The 12,665-nt window shown below is 43.0% G+C and overlaps 1 long non-coding RNA gene across 1 annotated transcript; it reads left to right on the forward strand.

Moving 5' to 3' along the window:
• The first annotated feature begins 429 nt into the window (after nucleotides 1-429).
• On the forward strand, nucleotides 430-10,895 carry LOC122943638. The gene is made up of 4 exons (XR_006390884.1): nucleotides 430-489; nucleotides 1,744-1,791; nucleotides 3,266-3,304; nucleotides 10,875-10,895. It is a non-coding gene; the product is annotated as an uncharacterized LOC122943638 (long non-coding RNA).
• The last annotated feature ends 1,770 nt before the right edge of the window (nucleotides 10,896-12,665 follow it).

Genomic DNA, 12,665 nt, shown 5'->3' on the forward strand with positions numbered 1-12,665 from the left:
TCCACAAGGAGACCTGTACCCCCTACCAAGATCTTCAACAAAACAGTGATACCTGGGTATTATGGTAGTACTATGGACACTGATGTTAGTGGGATTATACGGTACTTAGGTAAAGTGCAATAGATTCTTCTTAAAGGGATCCTTAAGCACCCAAAGAGTTTGTCCCACTTGGGAACTTAGAGGGAACCTGTCTCGTTGAACATAGAGTCTGCTGTATATTTTCCCCAAAAAATGATATATCAACCTGCTCAGCTCCTCCTGTAACATACTGCCAGCAGATAGGACGCCATGCTCAGTGTGACATGTTCCCTTTAATATAATTTGTCATATTATAATCTCAACTCAAAATAATGTGTACTGTTCCCTTCTTTTGTAATAACTGTTCTTCCTTCCTTCCTTCCTTTCTTTCTCCCTCTCTCTCTTTCTTTCTTTCAGGCTGGTTCAGACGAGAAACTAGATGACATTGTAAAAGCATTGACCATGTTTTTGGTAAGTTGCGTTTACCACTTGTATGAAGCTACTTTATTACATGAATGCAGATGTGTGTGTCTGGGTCAATAGTATTGTACACCCTACGTCATTTCTATCTGTCATTTCCATCTGTTTGATATAAAGGCTTGGCTCGGACACTCTCTTCCTTCCTAAATTTTCAATTAGGGTGTGTTACAGGGGTTGTCCACGATAACTAAAAAATCTCTGACAACCACTACAAATGCTTAAAATAAAAATCATGATATACTCACCCCTTTCTCCAGCTCTGTTGTCTGCGGCCCTGGTCCGCTCCTCCTCCTGCTTCTTTACATACTACAGCGGGGGCGTGCAGGTATACGGCATGTGACCACTGCAGCCAATCTGTCTCCTCAGTTGTCTAGCGGTGAGGACAGTGTTTGGCTATGTCCACGTCACTGTGCATGACTTATTATTTTAAGCAATACTAGGGCTTGTCTGACTTATTTAATCATCTTGGACAACTGAGCTTTTACATAACTTTTTATATTTCATAGTAGCATATCTAAGGTTTTGATCAGTGGGGTCTGAGCGCCAAGACCCCCACTGATTGCTAGAACCAGGGGAGAGAAGGACGCACTCGCTACAGGAGATGAGCTCAATAGAAGTCTATGGGCCAGTATCACTTCCTTCTCCTGCAGCGAAGAGATAGAACGTGCTATGTGAGAGCATCGCTATCCTGGTTCTAGAGATAGGTGGGGGTCTCAGCACTCAGACCACCAGCAATGAAAGGCAGAAAGAGAGGATCCCCCCCCCCCCCCCCCCCCCCAGCTTGGATCCTGCACTTTTGGTTGAACCAAGATCTGAATCCAGCACAGTTCTCAGCTCTGGACAATTGCTGGTGTGCAATGGAAATTAGACACCCATTCAGTGTATGAACTGTGTGCGATACCGTCAGCTGGGTGATGATGGGGGCCCCGTGAGCAGGATCTCTGACAAACCTGCTCATCTGAAAAAAGGTTGTCCAGACGGACTTCCCCCTTTACTAATAAATAGTTGTTTTGATTTTGATAACATTAGAACATGTCGCCAAATGATGTAATTATGTATCTTTATGATTTCCTAGAGTGTTTATACTCATTTTGTATTCAAAGTTTTCTGATCCCTGGTGACACCAAATAATCAATGATGTTCTGAAAACACAATGAAAGATGTTTAGTGTTTAGTAAGCAGCAGTCTGTCTCCTGACTTTACAATGACTTATTGATGAATAACTTATATCTTCCATCTCTCTAGAATAAAATAAAATTAACCAAACCCATCGTGAAATGCCTTAGCAAAATAGTAAGTTCATTATTCAATACGTTTCCTTAAATCGCGCTGTTTTATGTCCACATCGTGCTCCTCACCACAATGGGCTTCTGAAGGTCCATGAAATAGCAGGCCTCCACAGAAATGACTTATTCCATACCAATAACAAAAACCGGGTCACACCTGTCCATGGGTTGTCTCAGTGAATAGGACTGAGCAGCAACATCACATACAACCACTAGACAGGAGTGCCACTGATTTTGGATGGAAACAGCCATGTTTGTCTAATACTAAACGTCCCCTTTAACATTGCATTATGGGCAGCTTAAAGGGGTTGTCCCACGACAAATATTCTACAGTTTCCAAACCAACGCTTGGATCTGAATACTTTTGTTATTGCATATAATAAAGAATTTAGCATAGCCACTGAGTTATTCAATAAAATATAGCTGTATAGCGCCACCTGCTGTTTGTTTTTTCTTGTTTCTTTGTCCGGCTCACTGAGAAGGCTGCACATGCTCAGTGTCATCCTTCAACTGCCTCCTGAGCTGTGATAGGGAGAGAGCTGCAGCAGAAGGGACACACCCCCTGAGCCGCAGCAGAAAAGACACTCCTCTGCCAGCCTGATATAAATCACAAACACACAGCAATACTACTATATGAGCAAGGGTGGCATGTTTGAAAAAATAATTGAGCAAAAGCACACATCTCATTTTTCCGCTTGCAAACAATAGAATAATCAGATTTTTTTTATCCCACATGGCTTTTTTGATGGCAAAAGCGAAAAAGGTATGGCTTATGTAATGCACAGTTGAAAATGTTAAAAGAAAATCGCCATGTTCTTAAAATGGTTATCCCATGACTAATGTAAAAAATGAAAATCAGGCATCTTATACTATTAAGCTAGTACCAGCCCTCACCTCACATGGATCCAGAGATCTCCCTATTCATTGCTTTGATTTATAGCAAGCTGGCAGCTCAGGGGAGTGTCTTTTCTGCTGCAGCTCAGGGGAGTGTCTTTTCTGCTGCAGCTCAGGGGAGTGTCTTTTCTGCTGCAGCTCAGGGGAGTGTCTTTTCTGCTGCAGCTCAGGGGAGTGTCTTTTCTGCTGCAGCTCAGGGGAGTGTCTTTTTTGCTGCAGCTCAGGGGGCGTGTCTTTTCTGCTTCAGTTCTTTCCTTTCCACAGCTCAGGAGGCAGTCAAAAGATGAATCTGAGCATGTGCAAATAAGTGGCGCTATACAGATACATTTTATTGAATAACTTATTTGTCTGTAAATACATCATTTCCGTCAGGTGCCAACATCCTACCTCCCCAAATGAAAAGTTCAGCCTCCTCCCCGCCACTCCAGTCCTGCTCCCGTGTCTCCATCTTTCAGTCCAGGGTTTGTTACAAATGATGTATTCCCGTACAACCCCTTTAAAGGAGTTAAAGTGAATATAAACTTCGGACATGGCCTCCTCTTCCTTACTAAATGAATCATTCAAATGTATTTCTTTTTGCTTTACAGGTGAACAAGATTATAAACTGTGTGGACGGGCCATCTAAGGTAGGAACAAATTCTCAGAATTATCTTTAAAAAAAAAACAATATTATTTTACTTTGGCAATATCATCATTCTCTAATGACGTGGTGTGTATTCAACCATGTTATACTTGATAGAGATGAGCGAGTCTAGCGAAGTGGGTTTTTGATCCGAATTTCAGGTTAAATTCGATTCGCTGTGAAGCCGAATTTCCTCATGCTTCGAGGTAATGAATCAATTTAACCTGAAATAGTGTAAAAAAAGAAAAAAATCTAACTTACCTCCTCCATTTACTTGTGACGAGCCGGCCACCGCCATCTTGATTGAAGATCTTGGCTGAAATCCCGTGCATGGTGACATATGATGTCATGAGCAAATGGAGGAGGTAAGTATGATTTTGAAGTTTGATTTAATTTTTTATGTTCATCTAACACTGTTTTTAGACTTAGATGTCACAATCATGTATGAACGCGGCATCTGAGGGGTACAATGATGGGGGTGGCGCTATCGCAGCTCCCTGTAATGGCAGCTGCTACTTTAAAAAAAAATGCGATTCTTGACTAAGTAATTCGTCACTAAGCAAATTTTTTTGTAAAATTCGGCAAAGCAGCCAAATCAAATTTTCTAAAACTTCGCTAATCTCTAATACTTGGTGTCTCATCCTAGACAATGAGATTTATCAGTAATCCACAACATACTTAAAGGAAATGTATCACCTTCATATATTTTTTTAAATAATTACAACCAAATATTTAAAAATATTCTTTTTTTAATTTAATTTCATTTCTTGGTTGTACATTTTTTATACTACATTCTGCACATGATTGTGGGAGCTGCCATCTTGCCTGAGCAGTTTTTAACTTCATTCAGAAATATGTCATAGAAACCTGTAGACCGGAAATGTTTATTGATTACTATGGCAGAGTGTTGTACGCATGCTCTGAGGCCTGTACAAAAGTCATTGCGCAGGGAGGGGGAGAACATGAGCTGTGATTATCCACTATTGTGAATGGTGAATCCTGAGTTATCTATAGTGATATCTTACATTGTTATCCAGCCTCTGATGAAAAAAAAACTGATCTCTACAGAACAGGAAATTTCTGTTGATTATGAGGCCTCCTAGTTATTGTAAAAACTGCACGATTTTTAAAATATAGTTAAAATAGATACAAAATGTAAAATATCATAAAAATATGTTTAATGTAGAAAATTGACTGAAATTCTAATAACACATTCTTTTTAAATAATGTGCCGGCAGCATTATAAAATCAGCAGTCACATCTTTTTTTTTGGAAAGCGTTTTAAGTGGTTTTGCGAGATTCTTTGGGATCCGACACCCGGGACCCCCACTGATTAACAGTTAGAGAAGGCCGGCACTCCTGCAACCGCCGCAGACTTCTCTCTGCTTTTTCTTAGGTCAATGACAATAAATAGGAACAGCTCTGCCCCATTCAAGTGAATGGGGCTGAGTGTTTTACCAAGCACAACCACTATACAATGTACAGCGCTGTGCTTGGTGAACTGCGAGAAGGCGGTGGCGCTCACAGGAGTGCCGCTGCCTTCTTAAAACAGCTGAGCAGCAGAGGTCCCAGATGTCCGACCCCCACCAATAAGATACTGATGACCTATCCAGAAGATAGGTCATCAGAAGATAGGTCATCAGTAAAAAAAAATCTTGGAAAACCCTTTTAAGGACCACCCACTGTCTTTTGTCATCACTGTTCTAGAGAGAGCAGACCACTTCAGTGAGCACTCCTGCGAACTACAACTAAGAGCTCTGGTTCTTAGAGCAGCTTTTCTTTGGTTCTACAGCCAGGGTTTCTCAAGTAGCCCGGGACCTAACGCTCTCCTACCTGAGCCGTATGGGCAATGCCAGGAGCCAGTGGGCAAATTACAGGAGCATGAGGCCAACTCACAAACAGATCACCAGTTACCTTCAGCATGTAACCATGCGAGTCCCACTCAAGGCTGGCTGATATGGCCCAGGCCTCACAGGCTTAGACATGTTCTACACCGTAGGACATGTTGACTAATCTCTCAATTTTAAAATCAGTTTGAGGGTTTAGTGAGACTGCAGAGTGCACCTGTCTTTTGCTATTGTTTTGTTATATTGATTATGACATCCGCACTTGTTACCATGTGTGAGATGTCTATTGTGGTACTTGTGGTTCGCCGCGGGCATCCTCCACCGTATGCATTTTGCTGGGGATCGCCATTAGCAACGGGCCACAAGTGCAGGATTTGCTCCCCTGTATACAGTCATGTGAAAAAATTAGGACACCCTTTGAAAGCATGTGGTTTTTTGTAACATTTTTAATAAAAGGTTATTTCATCTCCGTTTCAACAATACAGAGAGATTAAAGTAATCCGACTAAACAAAGAAAACTGAAGAAAAGTCTTTTCAAGATCTTCTGTAAATGTCATTCTACAAAAATGCCTATTCTAACTGAGGAAAAAGATAGGACACCCTTGCCCCTAATAGCGAGTGTTACCTCCTTTGGCTGAAATAACTGCAGTGAGACGGTTCTTGTAGCCATCTACCAGTCTTCGACATCGGTCTGAGGAAATTTTACCCCACTCCTCAATGCAGAACTTTTTCAGCTGTGAGATGTTTGAGGGGTTTCTTGCACGTACAGCCCTTTTCAAGTCACCCCACAGCATCTCAATGGGATTCAAATCTGGACTTTGACTTGGCCATTCCAGGACTCTCCATTTCTTCTTTTTCAGCCAATCTTTGGTTGATTTACTAGTATGTTTTGGGTCATTGTCATGTTGCATGGTCCAGTTCCGCTTCAGCTTTAATTTTCTAACTGATGGTCTCACATGTTCTTCAAGCACCTTCTGATACACAGTAGAATTCATCGTGGATTCTATGATGGTGAGCTGACCAGGTCCTGCTGCAGCAAAGCAGCCCCAAACCATGACACTTCCACCTCCATGCTTCACAGTTGGTATGAGGTTCTTTTCTTGGAATGCTGTGTTTGGTTTACGCCAAACATGTCCTCTGCTGTTGTGTCCAAATAATTCAATTTTGGACTCATCTGTCCAAAGAACATTATTCCAGAAGTCCTGGTCTTTGTCAACTTTATCTGTGGCAAATGTCAGTCTGGCCTCAATGTTTCTCTTGGAAAGCAAAGGTTTCCTCCTTGCACACCTCCCATGCAAGTTAAACTTGTACAGTCTCTTTCTGATTGTAGAGGCATGTACTTCTACATCAACAGTAGCCAGAGCCTGCTGTAGTTCTCGAGATGACACTTTAGGGTTTTTGGAGACCTCTTTTAGCATCTTGCGGTCTGCTCTTGGGGTGAACTTGCTGGGGCGACCAGTCCTGGGCATGTTGGCAGTTGTTTTGAAAGCCCTCCACTTGTAGACTATCTTCCGGACAGTGGAATGGCTGATTTCAAAATCTTTTGAGATCTTTTTAAATCCCTTCCCAGACTCATAGGCTGCTACAATCTTTTTTCTGAAGTCCTCTGACAGCTCTTTTGCTCTCACCATGGTGCTCACTCTCACTTCAACAGTCAGGAGCACACCAAACTAAATGTCTGAGGTTTAAATAGGGCAAGCCTCATTCAACATGCAGAGTAACGATCTACTAATTATGTGCACCTGGTGTGATATACCTGTGTGAGATCTGAGCCAATTTAAGAGGGAATACATGTGAGGGTGTCCTATCTTTTTCCTCAGTTAGAATAGGCATTTTTGTAGAATGACATTTACAGAAGATCTTGAAAAGACTTTTCTTCAGTTTTCTTTGTTTAGTTGGATTACTTTAATCTCTCTGTATTGTTGAAACGGAGATGAAATAACCTTTTATTAAAAATGTTACAAAAAACCACATGCTTTCAAAGGGTGTCCTAATTTTTTCACATGACTGTATATGCACAACTGCATGTGGGTTTGAGCACCTCGTGCTAATGCCACCCTGTCTTTTTAGTTTGTTCTACAGCCAGGATCAGAGGCTCCAATCCCAACTGGTGACCCTTTGATTGCAGCAGTATGATTTCCCCCTATGATTGGGTCCCCCAATGATCTGATCGTGGCTGAGTAAAGCCTCCAGTCAGACCTGGGGACCTAGAAAGGCCCCCGCGACTGTAAATTCAGTAACCCTGGTAGTGTTGTCTTAACCACAGCCTGTGCCATAGAAACACTGAGCATAATGTATTAAAGTAATGTAAAAATTTGAAATAAAAAAAGCTTACAAAAAATAAAAAATATAATTTTTTATCATTAAATACATTTTATTGCACATACTTTACATAAAAGCAAGAAAAAAAATGATTAGGTATCCACAAACATGACCGAAATAACATGAACAACTTATTTAACAGGTTATCCAGTGTGAAATATGTATAAGTTAACGCTTTTGCTACCACTGGCTGTCACTTGAATGGGTCCGCGATCCGTCCATTCTGCAAAAAGATCGAGCAAGTTCTATCTTTTTTACAGTGCAGAGGCACGGAACGGAACCCCAGAAAGGACTTTGCAGTGTTCCGTTCTTCCGTTCCGCATCTCCGGCTTTGCAGACCCATTGAAACGAATGGGTCCGCATCCGTGATGCGGAATGCACATGGAACGGTGCCCGTGTATTGCGGATCCGCAAATGTGGTCCGCAGTACGGCAACAGGCTTCACACAGTCGAGCCTGTAGGAGGGACAACTTCCATGTTTGCCTGTTTCTAACCCTATTGAACTATAGACATGAGAAGAATCTTTTGCTCCCAAATTCTCGCTTTGCTTCCTCAAAATACAAGGGTTTACAAAAAAAAATGTTATTTCTATAAGGCTACATGCAAATAGCGGATCCGTGTTCCTGTTTTTTTTACATCCACATCCGTTCCGTTTGTCCGCAAATTTTGTAAGTTGTGTTTCCGTGCCTTCAGGTTTTTTTTGCGGTCCATAAAAAAAACTGAAGGCTGTAATTCTTGAAATTTAATATGTACAGGTTTCTCAGCGACCATCCGCAAAAAAAACTGATGCGGATGACATACGGATGGCTTCCGTTGGTCTTTCGCATTTTTTGCGGACCCATTGACTTCTATGGGTCCGCAAACTGTTTTTTGCGGACAAGAATAGGACATACCATATTTTCTTTGCGGACGTGAAACACGGACAGCGGACGGGGACAACAAATGGATGAGTCCACTGCATTTTTAACGGATCCATAGAAATGAATAGGAAACCATCAGATCCGCAAAAAAAACGGAACGGAGGCTGCAAAAAACCACTGCCGTGTGCATGTAGCCTAAAGCATACCCTGGGAAGAAGGCTTGCAAAAGTGAAGGCTCTAGAACAGGCTCTTTACTCCTGCTACATTATCATATAACCTGAGTAAGCAAAGAGGTATCTCCCAAGAAAGAGAACCATACTGACGAGGGACAAGCACCCCGAAAAATCCGTCTACGGATAGATATCTAGCCTGGCTGTTTTCTCAGATTTGTTGGAAAGTCAGATCTTGACTCATAATGAACCACTTCCAAGAGGTGGCGCTAGTGAGATGGTTCTCTTTCTAGGGAGATCCATCTTGGCATATTTGTTTCCCACAGAGAACTGCCAATAAGTCAACACACCCTGGAGTGCCTCCAGTTAGGCCTCTTTCACACGACCGTTTTTTTTTCCGTTTACGGAACCATTCATTTTAATGGTTCCGCAAAAAAAAATGAATGTGCTCCGTATGCATTCCGTTTCCGTATTTTTGTTTTTCCGTTCCATTGAAAGATATAACATGTCCAATTATTGCCCGCAAATCATGTTCTGTGGCTCCATTCAAGTCAATGGGTCCGCAAAAAAAAAAACAGAACACATACGGAAATGCATCCGTATGTCTTCCGTATCCGTTGTGTTTTCGCAGAACCATCTATTGAAAATGTTATGCCCAGCCCAATTTTTTTAATGTAATTGCTGTATACTGTATGTACCATAGGGAAAAACGGTACAGAAACGGAAACACAACGTAAAAAAAAAACTGAACAACGGATCCGTGAAAAACGGAACAACAGATCCGTGAAAAATGGACTGCAAAACACTGAAAAAGCCATACGGTCGTATGAAAGAGGCCTAAGTCTCCATACAGGACTGGTCTATTTAAGGCAGTGGTGCACAACCTTTTCTGATTGGGGGCCACATTGTCAGCCTGAACCAATTCCAAGGGCCGGAAATAAAACTTTAAGGGGTATTACCAACTGAAATACTGTATTTTTGGCATATTGAACTTACAGTTTATTCTATAAATGTTTAGTTACAGTTCCAGGACTCCCATCTAATAGGAGAATACATAAATTATACATGTAAAAAGCCATAAGACATAGACATACATGTCTTTTACCAGATGTTTGGGGGCCGCACAGAATGGTATCGAGGGCCGCATGTGGCCCCCGGGCCGCAGGTTGTGCACCCCTGATTTAAGGAAATTCTGTACCCCGCCTAAGCCGCATATTAACTGAGTATAAGGGCTGCTTCACACGAGCGGATGGCTTGGCTGTCATTCACGCTGCGGATGACACGCATGGCATCCGCTCGTGTGAAAGAGCCCTAAGGGGAGGTTGTTATGCAGGGACAGAAAGAGGAGATAATGACCATATACCAGAATAAGGCTACTTTTCCATATGCGTTTTGGTGTCAGGTTTTGGGATCCGGCAGAGGAACTCAAATCCTGACCAAAACGATTCAGTTTTTACTACACATCAGGATACATCCCTTCCGTTAGGATGCAGTTGTGTGAAATCGAAACGGAACAAACCGGATCATAAATACATTAGGATCCTTAAAAAAATGAACCGCCACCATTGACTTACATTGTTTTCAATGACGGATCCAGTTTTGTGTCCGGTCACAAGACGGAATGCTGACGGGACAGAAGGCATCCTGAACGGATCTCTTTCCATTCAAAATGCATGGGGCCAAACGGAACCATTTTGGCATGGTTTGGAGATCCTCTTCCGGATCTCAAAACTGAAATGCCAAGACACATGTGTGAAAGTAGCCTAAGAGCTGTGGGAATGATCTGCTCACGGACATGATATGCTAGAGCTTGCCAATGAAACTGGTCAAAAACAACAAGGAAATTAGGAATGCCTTATGTTGGTATACACAGTCTTCGTCTGTCATAGGCCAGTCTCACATGTGCTTATTAAAGAGGACCTGTTACCTCTCCTGGCATTCCCCATGTAATGCCAGCAGTTTGAAATGAAGGTCCGGATGGGTGCTACCAGTTGGGGGGGGGGGGTTGCTGCATAGCCTGACATTATCCAATCAGCGCTGCCAGTGTCAAACAGTGCAGGGACACACCCACAACTGGTAACACCCAGCTGGACCTTCATTTCAAACTGCTAATTCTTTCATAACTTTTAGCAGGAATAATAAAGGGATGGCATATTATAGAGTCATAAGAATAGAGGCTCCAGAATTGTTATTACATAGGGGATGCAAGTAGTTAGTACATCAGACATGTTAGGAGAGGGGACGGCTCCTCGCCTCGTACACATAGATGTGAGTGATGACAATCTCTGTACAGCACTGTGGAATATGTTATATAATGATTAAAAGTAAGTCTATGGTAACTTTTCAACTCATCCGCCTTTCTCATGTTCTTTCAGAAAATGCCTGGATGCTTAGAGGTAAATATTCACCATTAACACGTCTGCTTTTACAGTTTTCTATAAGCCTTTACTGTAGTGAATCTCAGCACAGTCATCCAGCTAATTCAGATGCTTCCACAATTCTGCACTTGATGGCACAGGCCAAAATGTCAGGCCCACAATGCATGACGTCAGGAGGGGAGTGGTGGTGGCAACCCTGATAGTGGTAGTAGTACTCACAGTTCATGGTAGCAATCTTCCCTCTGGCACTCTCCAGGCTGCGCACAGTGAAAAGAGGGCACACCCTTTCTTAATTCAGGGAACTCCCTTACTGGGTTCCTGCCCAGTGACAGTTGGGGAGCCCTTGTGTACTGTAAGAAACAGTGATCAGGCCTTGTTTATTTGCAAAACATAAAAGCGGTCAATTACTTTATTGGGCGTATGTCTGGTGCAGATTTGCGCCGCAATCTCTGATTTTTCCCTGGTCACTCTAGGTCTAAAAAAGGGGGTGTGGGGTGGGCAGGGAATGGATGGGCCTGGTTTAGGCGTGGAAAATGGTCTAAGGCCCCTTTCACACAGGCGAGATTTCCGCGCGGGTGCGATGCATGAGGTGAACGCATTGCACCCGCACTGAATCCGGACCCATTCATTTCTATGGGGCTGTGCACATAGTGGTGATTTTCACGCATCACTTGTGCGTTGCGTGAAAATCGCAGCATGCTCCTCTTTGTGCGTTTTCCACACAACGCAGGCCCCATAGAAGTGAATGGGGCTGCGTTAAAATCGCAAGCATCCGCAAGCAAGTGCGGATGCAGTGCGATTTTCATGCACGGTTAGTAGGAGACGATCTGGATGGGGACCCGATCATTATTATTTTCCCTTATAACATGGTTATAAGGGAAAATAATAGCATTCTGAATACAGAATGCATAGTACAATAGGGCTGGAGGGGTTAAAAAAATATAAAAAATAATTTAACTCACCTTAATCCACTTGCTCGCGCAGCCCGGCATCTCCTTCTGTCTTCATCTTTGCTGTGCTCAGGAAAAGGACCTGTGGTGACGTCACTACGCTCCTCACATGGTCTCTCACATGATCCAACACCATGGTAAAAGATCATGTGATGGATCATGTGATGAGGGCAGTGACGCCATCAAAGGACCTATTCCTCAAAGAAGAAGACAGAAGAGAAGCCGGGCTGCGCGAACAAGTGGATTAAGGCTACTTTCACACTAGCGTTCATAGGTCCGTTCGTGAGCTCCGTTTGAAGGAGCTCACGAGCGGACCCGAACGCCTCCGTCCAGCCCTGATGCAGTCTGAATGGAGCGGATCCGCTCAGACTGCATCAGTCTGGCGGCGTTCAGCCTCCGCTCCGCTCGCCTCCGCACGGACAGGCGGACAGCTGAACGCTGCTTGCAGCGTTCAGCTGTCCGCCTGGCCGTGCGGAGGCGAGCGGATCCGTTCAGACTTACAATGTAAGTCAATGGGAACGGATCCGCTTGAAGATGTCCCCATATGGCTCAATCTTCAAGCGGATCCGTCCCCAATTGACTTTACATTGAAAGTCTGAACGGATCCGCTCAGGCTGCTTTCACACTTAGAATTTTTTCTAAGTTATTAATGCAGACGGATCCGTACTGAACGGAGCCTCCGTCTGCATTAATATGATCGGATCCGTTCAGAACGGATCCGATCGAACGCTAGTGTGAAAGTAGCCTAAGGTGAGTTAAATTATTTTAATTTTTTTTTGACCCTTCCAACGCTATTGTACTATGCATTCTGTATTAAGAATGCTACTATTTTCCCTTA

Source organism: Bufo gargarizans, chromosome 7, assembly GCF_014858855.1.
Source record: "Bufo gargarizans isolate SCDJY-AF-19 chromosome 7, ASM1485885v1, whole genome shotgun sequence".
Lineage (NCBI taxonomy): Eukaryota > Metazoa > Chordata > Amphibia > Anura > Bufonidae > Bufo > Bufo gargarizans.